The sequence below is a fragment of the Camponotus floridanus genome, unplaced genomic scaffold (genome assembly GCF_003227725.1).
Source record: "Camponotus floridanus strain SB8 unplaced genomic scaffold, Cflo_v7.5 scaffold21, whole genome shotgun sequence".
NCBI lineage: Eukaryota > Metazoa > Arthropoda > Insecta > Hymenoptera > Formicidae > Camponotus > Camponotus floridanus.
Window position 1 is genome coordinate 261,383 of NW_020229337.1, and position 13,635 is coordinate 275,017.

General features: G+C 32.9%; 1 protein-coding gene across 3 annotated transcripts in view; it reads left to right on the forward strand.

Annotated features, from left to right (window-relative positions):
• Window positions 1-13,635, forward strand: part of LOC105253069 (stress-activated protein kinase JNK) — a 136,721-nt gene that overhangs the window by 24,861 nt on the left and 98,225 nt on the right. Inside the window, exon 1 of one of the 3 annotated variants that reach the window (XM_011260850.3) lies at window positions 11,055-11,942. The exons of the other annotated variants lie outside the window; for them this stretch is intronic. The gene's annotated coding sequence lies outside the window, so the exon portion shown is untranslated. Of the gene's footprint in view, window positions 1-11,054; window positions 11,943-13,635 lie in introns of those variants that run through there. 3 annotated transcript variants of the gene reach the window in all.

The following is a 13,635-nucleotide window of genomic DNA, read 5'->3' on the forward strand; positions in this document are numbered from 1 at the left end:
AGAAATCGTGATTACAAGAAGATAATTTATTTGATTTCTTGAAAACACATAATATTGTATGTTGTTTAAATTATTTTACTTCATATAATTTTAATAATATATCTAACTATATTAGTATACGCTTTTTCAGATCTAAAATATATATAATTTTTTTATAAATGGTGCACATAGAGAAGAATTGATCTTTTTTAAATGATTTTATGCGAGTTTTATGTTTCTTTTTTTTATGAAAAGACGAGCCAAACATATCAATTAAAAATTTAGTCTCGACGATGAGAGATACTTATTTAAATTCCCAGAAAAATCGGAAAAGAACACATGAAAAGAAACGAAATCGAAAGCTCGACCGAGAGGACCGAGCTTTGCCCGGGCTTCGTGTAACTTGGTAAGCTTCTTATTGTCAACATTCAACGATTTGATCCTACGCTTGAGTTTGGGTCTGGTTCGGTCTTGGTTCTCTACCATCGTCGAAATACCGAGGCATAGAGATATTTCTATAGTATTATCTGTTTAAAAGTAGTTTTCACAGCTGTCAGTTAACATTGAGAATCAAACGCTGAATATGCTAAGAGAAACAGAAAGAAAAACTTCTACTACAAAAATATTTTGTACTTCAGAATATTATCTTAATAAGTGGATTGCGATATTTTTCTTAAATTTAATTAGAAATTTTATTATTTTCTTTAATATTATTTTTTTTATTCAGTTTGCTTTGTCAAATTTTGTTACATAAAAATAGAAAGTTCGAGAAAATGTATTTTCCTGATAGATTAATTTTACATGCCGTACAACGCGAAAAAATATTCTAAATTACTTTATAATATTATAATTACAATGGTAATATTGTAATAATAACGAAATTTCATCACGTTACTTCTTCGAAAATCACGCCTTCACACGAGGATCTTGCGACATCCATCTCCTCGATTGATATCACGGAGCTTGAAGGGTTTAATGCCAAGGATCATCCATAATAGCGATGTCCGACAAGATCGTTTTCGCCAGGCGTAGACCTACCATTAAATTTCGGGGATGTGCGCCTCTCTGCCGAGCGAGAACTCGCTTACCGTGATGTAGACTGGTCAAATTGGTAGTTCCCCAAGGACTATCAAGAGGGAGAATGCCAAGGCGTAGTCCGTAGATAGACAAGAAAGACAGAGGGAGGAGAAGGGAGAAGATGCTGGAGAGAGGAGAGCCTTACGTGAGGAATCTGCCGTGGCATCCGCCACATCTCACGCTTAACGTGTGTCGACGCGATAGGGATCGTTAGCCGCAGTATGCCAGATAATAATAAACAGTAGCCTGCTACCGTCACCGCCACCGTCATATCCGAGCGTGTCAATGTCACCATAATACGACAAGTGGTCCGTGTAATCGCGACATTCTCTACCGAAAAATGACTGAAAAACGCGGTAATTGGTAATAACACTAGCGTGAAATTTCATATTCGAGAGAAATTAAAATGGCATGTGTATTCATCTGCGATCCGAGGTAGTTTTCAGGAATGAATTGACATTGATGGCTTAGTTGGTTTTTATTTTAGCTTCAGAAGTCTCGCTTAACGAAATATTATAACTATTTGTCGAATTTAATAATGGAAAATGAAATTTGAAGTGAATTTAATTTGATTTTTGAAAATTAGAAAGAATTGACAAAAATAATCTTATTTAGATTATTAAATTATAATTTAATTAGTTGTAAAGTTGAATGGATGAATATAATTTATAAATTATTTATACATTTCGTAGTATTTAGGAAAATAGAATTTTCATAAGTTTCTACGCATGTGTACTATCTATGGTCTGATTTTTTTAAAAATTCTGTTTCTCTGCGTTTCCCACAACGAATATTGGATTAGGAAAACGATTGGAAACCGATTAACGTAATAGTCTCGTATAATCGAAATTGCACTAATTTGGGATCCTCATGTTCATCCCACTGCAGTTTAACTACTGATCGGATTACTTGCGAGATTATCTATCAACTGTAACAAATGTGTAGAATGTTCTTGAGCAATCTGTTTTTAATAAGATACATGGTATTATATTATTTCTAAGGAAAATGTTATTAAAAATATACATTTATTAAATTTAAAAAATAAATTGTTAATATTATTTAATTAAGCATGTCAATATTTTTAAATTAAGCGCGAATTAAAATTAATAATAATAACGATGATACTGTTAATTTGATAATAGCGTGATAAATGAAGGTAATAAATCATAACGTAATGAATTTTTAACATACAGTAAACACCAATTTATTACAGCTATTATATTTGTTCAAATGCAGTTATTTGCAATTATTTATTTGTTATTCTGAAAAGAAGAATAATTAATCTGTAAACAATTATTTTAAAAATATTGTCAGTTTTTTCGTATCTATGAGTATCTTATCAATGAAATTTTTCAAATATAATTGCATATTGTGGCTCCGATTTTACATAAAATATAACGTCGATAATTTTATTTCTGATATCGTGGCATAGATAGCTACGATGGATTTTGAATATTTTATCTGCGCAACCACAAACTTAGGAACGTATACGTCATAACTGTCAAATGTAATATCCACCGTAACACACATTTAATCTGCTAATTTGGCAGATGACAGACAATTTACTAAAGACAACTGGTTTAAAGGGATCTCGACGTATATATTTGCATTAAATATCAAAGTTGAAATTCTTATACAAATCCTATCCTTAGCGCAAAACGATCGATCAAACCTTTTCATTATTAAGCAGTACTGTAATTAAATCTCGTTATAAATTAAAAAAGAAATAATTATTTGTATATAACTAGGAAAAATGTAAATTTATATCGTTGAGTTGTTTACACAAGTGGATATTTTACATAAAAAATTTTTCGTATTGTACAATACTTTATTTTAGGAATAAAGTTCGATGGTACTGAATGGATTTCGAAATGGCCACTTCTATCGCAAAGGTAATAAAAACAACTGTACATTCGAGAAGAATTTCTCTAGCTGCCCGAAAAGTCTATTGTCCTCGTAATCTGGTTTGTATCACTCACACTCGTCAGTTGTGCGAACTATGTCGCCGTTCTGCCCACGGCATTTCTTGTCGGTCAGTTTCGACTCTCTATCTCTCTCTTTTAAACTCACTTTGCGTTGAATACACACACAGACATACACGACTTGACGTCACACATCCCTGACGCACACTCAGTGAAGCGCGAAGTGTTGCCGGCACCACGTTTGAAGAATTAAAGTAGATGTTGCATGCGATAGGCAATCGATGAAGATATTCCTAGTCTCGTGACTTTACGATTTGACATACTCGGAAAAATAAAATAGGAAAAACGAAAGGTTATTATCTTTGTTTTTAATATTTTTTTAAAATTTCAAACTGACATATACAAAGAAAATTAAAAATTATTATATAAAGAAATGAATCCAAATTTTGATTAGAGAATAGAATAATGGTTATTTTTTATATCTGTTGTTGAAAGAAAAAGATGCAAATATTATATAATATTATTTGACATTGTTATTTGTGTTATTATTATTAATATAAATATAATAATTTTTTTAGAAAAAAATCCGAATTTTTCTAAGAAAAAACCTTTTAAATTTATATCTTATCAGTTTTCTAAAGCTGATATCTCCTTTTCTCGATGCAGGATTTCAGGAATCTGAATTCTAATCTCTCGTCACATATCTCATTCCATATTTACTCGTGAGACACACGGTCGAGCATGGAATAACAAGGTGGGTGGAGTAGAGAGAGGAGCATTTCCTTTCGTTAAAGTAGGAAATCTCGTGCGGTCCAACATGGTCGTGAGAACGGTTTGTGGGCGTTCCTTATGGGCCCGAGCGTACGCGTGTCTCGTTAATTCACTTGCTAATGACACGGAACCTCCGATTAGACATAATCTGTTAATAGCGCGGAACGTCGGCAATAATCGCTATCATCTTAAAAAAAAGTTCCTTTACATCAACTAGTATTATTTAGAGAATTATATTTCACAGTAAGTAATTTTCATTTGTTATATTATTATGAATTTTATAAATTTTATCATAAATCAGTAATATTTTATGAACTATATTCAAACTTTTGATTATAAAAAAAATTATATATCTTCAGTAAAGTTTGGAAAAAATAAAAAACAACTTGCATTGTGTGCGAGGAATATAAATGAAAATTTAAAGCGCTGCTGAAAATTATTTATTAAATAATATTATTATCTTCTTTTCAATTTAAATGCTTTTCGCTATTTCTATCGCTTTTGAATATTAAAAATTCACGAAGCATTATTGCAAAGCACGTGAAACAGTCATGTAGATGATGTATTGTACGTTTCCAATCGGCGTTAATCCCGTAAATTCTGCGAGTTCTGGCCGTGCAACATGTAATTGGTTCCTCGCGCAGCTGGAATTCTTAGCGAGCGAATGGCCTGTTTCATGTAAGGCACGAGAGATGACCGCGGTATACACCGAGAAAACATGCCACGGTAGCATTTCGATGTAGTAAAGGGTGATTACAAATATTCGACGTGTTATAGCCTTAATACGCATAACAATTATATGCAAGAATTCTGCAAAAATGTCCTCAAAAACTTGATATACATAAAAAAAAGATTTTACATATGCCAAAAATAAAAATCTGGAGAGATAAGTTTTCCTTATAAAATTTTTATTTATATTAAAAGAAAAGTAGAAAAAGAATATAATGTCTACACCCCTTTATCTTTCTCTACATCATGTTATAAATAGCAGCTGTTGTCTTTTATAGTATCGTCAAACTTGAAAAATTTCATCTTTATGATAAAAAAGAAATTATAATATAATTATCTTTCTTTCTTGTCTAAAAAATTTTTCTTTTTTCTTTCTGAAGAACGTTTAAAAGAATAGAGAAAAAGAAAGAGAGGTAATTTTTTTTCAAAATCACTCAGCGATTGCTTTGACACGATTCTGCTGACACGACTTCGTTCGAGAGCATTTATAATATCTAACTCAATTACGTATAATTGTGCACGAGTCGCTTCACTGCCACTATCATCGGTACCACCATTACCAACCCCGGCAATGCGGTACAGTTACTTGGGCTGGAAAGGGTGAAAGCGAGGTTCAAAGGAGTTATTTTAGAAGCAGGAAGGTGGCCGTCCGATGGAATGTCCTCTCCTCTGACGACTCGTTTTCATTCTTCACCTTAATATTTCCGCTGCTGTATGAATGCATTTTAATAAAATATTTTATCAAGCTGTAATTTACAATTGGACAATTAATTTTTCAGAGATTTAAAACGTAATTTGCTTGATAAATAAATTAAACTTTAGTGTGAATAAAAATTAGGAAAATTAAAAATATAATGAAAATATGATTAAATGTTTAGAATATTTTAAAATGTCACATAACAAAAAATCTTTCTTTTTAAAATACAATAAAAAATGAATTATACAAATATTATTCTTGTGTGAAAAATTGAGTTTCTTTGTTATACGTGGAAGTGAAGAACATATAAAGCATAAAATACTGAAAAATATCGAAAGAATTATGCTGAATTTATCGAGAATATATTTTTGTGAATCGTAAAATCTGGAAAGAAAGAAATAAATCGATAAACGAGCGAAAAACGTTCAAACGAATCTTGTTGTTTCAGGTACATATGTATTTTATGAAGCTCATAAGAATTCTCAGTGTTCAAACGAGGACAGTGATGATTCACTATGGTGTCATAAATGAATCCCTATAAACCTGTATCCGTGTATCGTCTCCCAGCTCAGAGATAGTAAATGCAAGTATATATATGTACATATAGTATATATAGATGCATATGTACATATCCTATTGCACGTATGATGGTTGCAAATCTATTTATCTTTCGTATTTTGACAATCATTGAGAATCTTTATTGCCGTTTTTTTTTCTATTTTTATAACAGCTCCTACTTTTTTATCATTGCTAATTTATATATAGTGATTAATATAGATATCGAAATCGATAAATAGATAGGTAAAAAGAGGAAAAGAAAGAGAGAGTAGGCAAAAAATAAGATAAAAATAAAAGAAGAAAATAGAATTGTAAATAATAAAAAGATAATACAATTAAAAATATAATACTAAATAATAAATATAATACTTAAAAATATATAATTAAGAATACTGACGAAAGAGAAAATATCTAACCAAAAATAATGACATAAAAGAGAAAATACAGAAACTAAAAGGATGCAATAAAAGACAGTAGTAATTTAAATTATAAACTTTTGTCGTACTCTTGACATTTAATAAATACCATTATTTCAAATTTATTTTAATTGTGTCGAGATGGTATCTGATTAAATAATCTTATAGAATAGCAAATTAACATGTTTCAATTATAAAAAATTTTTAACGCGTGCACGTATGTGGATGTAAACACACATACCTATATATATAATCTAATAACATATCTATAATAGATAAATAATTACAAATTAAGTACAAATTTAATTAAATATAAATTATAAAAAAAGAATTTACATGAAGAAATTTGTTCAAATTTAATTCAATGATTGTTTTTATTGTGTTTCATGTTCTATTTTTGTAAATTTCATGTAAATTTTTAAGAAATTTACGAGATTTAAATGATAAATGCACTAATAAGAAGATATTTATTAAATCTTTATTTTAATAAGTAGAGATAATATGAAAATATGTATAATATTTATTTTTGTTCGAATCTCAATATTTTCAAATAAAGAAATATCGATCGGTTATTTACTCTTATACTTGCTCGGGCGAACCGATAGCTATAATTCTGTGTAAGCATCATCGCTTTTCCACGGAGGAAATTTCATAAAGTTCGCATCCGTTCGTGCACGCGAAGGAATTTCCGTGAAGGACGATAACCGAAATTGCGTTTCTGATTCGTCGGGGATATCTCCAGAACATCGTTGCAGAGTAGTTTCGCCTGCCAGCACGCGCACGGATTAACTACTTGGGCAGAGGATGAAATGTCTTAGAGATTAATTTCATTTTTCTCTCTCTTCCCTCTTTTTGTCTGTCGCAGCAAATCGACATTTTCTCGTCGGAAAAGCCCGTGCTCTCGTCGTCGGTGAGTTCAAAGGCGACAGCGATGGCTTTTCTAAAATGATCTCTGCGAAACGCATCGCATTTCTCCGCTACGCTTAATTAACTTCAATTAATTTACGCCGCCCGGGGATTTCGCATCTCGCCAAGATTAAGAGCAGCGAGATTAACATACCGGCGGCCCGGCGATCCTGCGTTTATGTCTCGTGAGCAAATCTATGTATGAAACTTATGTTTGAAGAACTGGATTCTAAAAACGTATTTAGATAGGTTATTAAAAAATTGATAATATTCGTGAAATATTATAAAATTCGATTAACGTCAATCAATATTGATAATAATAATTATTCACAAAGCCAAAATTTATGCAATTTAAAGAAATAAATGAAAATTTTAGTTAAAAGAATGTGAATTAATTACATAATTGTAAAAATAAATAAAGCCACTTTTTACTAAAAGACGAAAACGTGATTTCCAATTAATTATAATTTATCGTAATTTATTGTGACTCTGATTTTTGGATGCCTTTTTTTTATCTTTTTTTTACTATGTCGTTTAAAAGAAACTTCGCACAAGAAATATATAATCTTTAACAAAGTTTTATATTTTCAATGACAGATTTTCAATTTAATTACGTAATCAGTAAAATAATTGGATCATCGTCGAATTCGTGATATCGTATCACGTGCGTCCCATGACGCGAACACGTGTGTATCGTAAGACAGCGATAGATCTCGAGTAAACCGATTACGAGAATATACCGTTAGAGCCGGATCGATTTTCTGGGTCGATACACTTTTTCCTCTCGGCTAAACCGGCCGTCTTACAAGCTCGTCCTCCGCGTCGATCTCGGTTCTTCATTTGCCGCTTCGTTGAAAATCCGCTTCTGAAAATACGGTCGGCGCGGAAATTACTAACAAGCGTTAGCGGACGATCGATAGATTCAACGAGCGTTTAATCTCACCTCGTGGTCCAAAACTGACGTGATGACCAAGTTTTTCACTACTTCTAAAAATAATAATTGGAAATATTTAATCGCATAAGCGATATTTAGTTTTAAACTAGGTTATATATTTATATATTATAGATTATATATATTTGAATTCCGAAAAATACACACACACACACACATATATATTTTTTTTTGTTGAGCTCTTGAAATGTTTAACTATACAGTTTAGATTATTTTTAAATGTTCTTATGGTGTGAATTCGAGCCTGGAATATGTATATATTAGGGGGATAATTAAGGGAAAAATTGGTATCCCGAACGTATGTTCGCGAGAGAGTCAGGAGTTGAATTTTGACTTGTGCCATTCTCGAAAAATTTCATCCAAGTCAAAAGCCATGCGTTTGTAAGTCGCGAGGGATATTGCTGCCGGGCATGCTCGATATAGAGTGCAAATCACACGTGCAATGAGTTGCGGCAATCGATTGTGTAGATGTAGAACATGCTCCAATTTACGTGAGAATTGCACGTGTAAGCCTAGTGGCCTTGCGGCAACTTACGGGTTGTCGAAAAAAAAACACGTTCACTTTTCTCATTAACATTCTTAATCTCTTAAATATTCTTTATAGAGATATACATTTAACTCTTTATAATTAATTTTTGCCTCGAAGCACGAAGAAGAGAAAAGCGCAGATATTTGAAGAAAATAAAATGTAAAAAAGTGTGCGATTTTCTTATATTTCATCTTAATTATTACGAGAATAATGATTTTTACGAGAATTTTCTAAAATTTCCAAGAAACTAAATGCCAAATATATAATTATTAAATAGTGACGTACGAATTATATTTTTTTCAATAAAATTAAAACAAGGATTATTACAAAAAAATATTTTTCGGAAACCGATGTAAATCAGCCGAAACACATGGCTCGTCGCGGCATGGTACGCTGCAAATATTATACATCTGTTTTATTTGCACATACGAGAATCGCCGGGCGTGAAAGGGGTGGAAAAATCAAACGCCAGACTTGCAACGCGTCGAGAAGAGAACGATCTTCGAAAGAAACGAGAGAAAAACGTATTCAAATCGTTATTTTTACCTTGTTGCAATCGGAGAAGAACTGGAGTCTCGCGTATGTCATATCTAGTGATCGTGCGAAAACTGTAATACGTGAGGCACTTGTGTTACATCGCGTATATACGGTGTTTCAATATCGAAAAATATTTCTACAATAGATTTTAGATAAGATAAATTTGGAATCAATCTTTACTTGATAATTTAACAAAAATGAAATTATCAGTTGAAGTGAAATTATCAAAAGAAATAGAATTTTTTATTTTTCTTTTCAGAAGAATTGAAAAAAGTTTGTTTTTAATGTATATTTGATTTTATTCTATTATTTTATTATTTTAAAAATATACATATGCGTCTTTTTGAAAGGAGATTATGCTTTATTGATATTTTATTAATACAATTTGAAAATTGAAAAATCTCACAAAGTTGCAGAAAATGTTTCTCTTTCTCATGGATATATGGACTGTCTGCATAATACAAAAGAGAGAAATCACTTTGCATAAATATTTGGCAAGAAATTCTCTTTTGTACATATTAGATTCTCTTCTATTTAGTTATACATATATATATAATTTAACGATTAAATTTCTCATATAGTTCAGTTCTTTGAGAATAAGAAATATATTTCTTGGAGAATAAGTAACATATTGATTCAGATCGAGTAAATTTTTTATTAAATTAGATATAATATTAATTACTAAATTTTATTAATTAATTATGAAACTTGCATAATTCTGAATAGCATCAATGTAACTCCCCAAATATTTTCCTAAAAAATTGATCAAGTTCGAGGACTTTATCAGAAATATCCGGCATTCCTGAATCACTCTGTATTGCGACGCAAAACACGTGCTTCATCGCGATGCGAGGAAAAACCGTGCGCGCAATTTCCCCGCAAAATTTTCCGACAAACTCGATAAGGCCGCGCTGAAAGATTCGAAAATTGATTTTTATTCCGCGTCGATGCATACGTAAATATGTGCGTAAAATATTTACGAGATCAGCCGATATGCGTAGCGTGCGTCGGCGAGATAAATAAATAAAAGCGCTGATGGGTATTGCGATGTTGTGTATCGCGTTACATACGTCGCGGTGTCTCCGTGATATTTTTATCAAGCGGTAATTCGCTAGGAATGCGACCGTCGAAATCTGAAATCGTATCGGACGATGCGACGCAGCGTGTGATAACGCGACGCGTGTTTATTTTTAGCGATCTGATGCGACCGCATTCTATTGTCATTTTCCATTCGCGCTCCATCGACGATGACGAATAACAGGAATATCGAGTACTCATTCGTTATCGAATGCATACGATATCTAGGATAATAAGTATCTTGTTTGCCACAAAAAAAAATAGAGAAACACAAAGGAAAACAAACATATTCGAAAATAACTCAGTAAATGAAAGTAACGAAACATTTATTTGTTAAAAATAAAAAAAAAATTATTTTTATAAAACGGACAAAATTGATGGATGAACAGTGAATAAAACATTTTCAGGATAATTTTACTAATAGGATCCATATATTTCATATATTGTTATCCATGTGTTTTTTAATAATAAAATTTTTTACACGCAAGTATTATATTATTTATATATTACAGAGAATTTTGTTACATGTGTAAACGATAGAATGGATTACAATAGTTATTCAAAGAAAGAGCGTGAGAGGAAATCGTGCGAGAGAAACGCGAGATAATGAAATCCAGGTGTAAAAGTCAATGCGGAAGTGGAAATCGCGGAAAACGGAATTAACGTGCTCCGAAAGATATCGCGGCTTGTTTCCGAGGTTAGTTTTCTCATCGAAGAGACAGTTGGACGGATGCTGCTGCTGCTGCTGATGATGCTGGTGGTGGTAGAGCTAGCGATGGTGATGGTGGTGGTGGTGGTCGGAGTTGCGTCGAGCCGTCGCCCGCGTAGGAGTGGCAGAGAGAGGGGGGAAAAAACCGGCCGAGCACGCGCATGCGTCAATCTTACCTCTGACGCTCTGATTCCCCTGGTCCGTTCAGTCTTGCACGAACCTTCGCGGACGTTGTGTTGCTCCCTCCATCGTGCAAAGTCGACTCTCGCGCCAAGTTTACGTTCATTCTTTCGTACCGTGCGCCTTCAGTTGGCGATCGCAGATATACATCCGTCCTCTAATGCGATTCCGAGAGAACGGAGGGAGTGTTTCGTATCGCGTGAGATAAAACAAACGTAAAGTGAGCGAGTTCTCGGACCACGTGGTATGTATCTCGCCGGAACAATCCAATTTCTCGCGTGCTTCTTCAACACGACGACGTTGGAAGTCACGAAGCATTCGGCGTGAACTTCGTTCGGAACTACTTCCCGAATCCTCGCGAAATATTTTACACGACGCTAGATCACTGATGTTAATCGGCGCAAAAAGATATACGTAATTCTATGACACTTAGAGATTATTTCCAGTCAAGTTCAAGCCCGCGTTAGAGATTACGTCGTGACTTAATCCCCGAATCCGCTCGCGTATATAATGTGCACAGTGTATAGGTTGAAGTGGCAGCGCGGTGATTGATATATCCGATGCGGTAAGACTCGCGAACGATAAATAATACAGTGCATGTGTGTGTGTATTGAAATCAGTGTGTGAGAGAACATATATCCAAGGGTAGAAGACTCGCGCAAGAAAGAGATTTTCGTGTTTCCTTTTTGCGCCAGCTGTCAGAGCCCGCGTCTTGTTTCTTCGCGCGCGGTCCGACAAGTGCAAGTCCTCTACTACTTACGTCGTGGACCACGTTCTCGTCGTTCGCCTCGTACCTGCCTTGCCCGCCCGTGCTCGACCGTCCTGCAACCCCTGCCAACTCGTGCCGCCACCCCGTCCTGTCCGCCCCCCGCGAGAAGTCGACGCGGGATCGATATTTACGAGGTAAGATGGCTCGTCGTCTCTCTCTACTATACGATTTTTGGTCGCTCTCGCCGTTAGAATTCTGATTTATATTTTTGGCGTTCAGAATTTTTTCAAAATGATGTTTTATAGAGAGTTTTAACTTAATTTTATGTTAAATTGCGATTATTTGTGTCGAAGAATTTTCTAAGTGCATTTCGCGCAAATTGAAGTCTTCACGTGGATAATGTTGAATCGAATCGCATATTTTACGTTGAATTCGAATGTAAATATTGTGGAAATTTTTACCTTTCTTATTCACAAGGAATATATGTGACACATTGTAAACAAAATGTGTATGACATGAAGCATTCAAAATTCTTGTGATAATTTTTCATATTTTTAGATAACATAGTATTTGTTTATTCCTTTTTGAATCTTTTATTAGACACCTTTATATAATATAATGGCGAAGAAAAAATGAGATTCCTTACAATTTTATTTAATTCTATCTCTTTATATGTCTATATGTGAAGACTTAAATATGCAGAAGAATAGATCTATCGCGTAAACAAACATTTCGAAATTCGGTCAATTCTTCGTTTATTTTTTCTAACAATAAATGTTCACAATAATTGATTGCGGCGACTGATTTGTCGATTTATTTTAATCACTTTTAATTCTAGAACGCCAAACTTTTTCGATTATCAATACATATTTGAAAAAGATATTTTTTTGTTAATGATATTAAACGATAGTAAAAGATAAAAATATTTCGTATATTTATAATTTAGAGATTTACAGCGTTATTATTCTGCATTTATACGAAAATTACATATGCGACAATCGACTGCTTTTTAAATTTAATAATAAATAATATGCGAATTTAAAATAACAATTGACAGATATTTTAAATTAATGCGAATAATTAATAAGCATGCGGAATCAAATAAAATAATTATGTATATGAAATCAGGTTAAATTGACAGATATACAAACATGATTACATTTTAATATAGAAAGCGTTAATATTATCAATTTAAAAAAATCCACTACTAAAAATATTAAAGACTATCCTCTCATTTCAATTTTTATTCTTGATATTTTTTTATATTTATATTTTTTCTGCCTATTTTCTTTATTTGGATATTAAATCTTTACGATTTTCGTCGCGTCAAATAGCGCGAAAAATTGTTTGGTTACAAAGAGGTGGCACTGGCTGAAAATGCAAATACGTAAATAAAGAGTGTTACGTAATTTCATCGTGTTCTTAAGCAAAGTCGACTCTCTCGGGAATACGTTTCGTGCGGTAAATATATCTACTAATGCAAAAGCGTATCGATGCGAAAGAACGCGCGCAGTAACCATGCTCTTTTGGCAGCGGTTTACGCAGAGTTTACGTATTTGATCGTAAAGACGCATAAACAATTCTAGAATCTAACCAGAAACTGCCAGCCGCGAATAAAAGATTTGCGTGCCGAACCAATGAATCCGTTCATGAATCCAATCTCTCAGCAATGGAAGCCGTGCGAATCGAGAGATGAAATTATTCGTTTTATTTATGAAAGGGGAAATTCGCAATTAATACGAATATTTGTACACACGTTGCGTAATATTGAAGTATTAATAATCGCTAATAACATTATATTATATCATTAAGTTGGATTTAATTCTTTAAAATTTGCCTTTTTAAAAGATCGAGAAAATTAATTTTTGAAGTTGAAAAAATCGAATT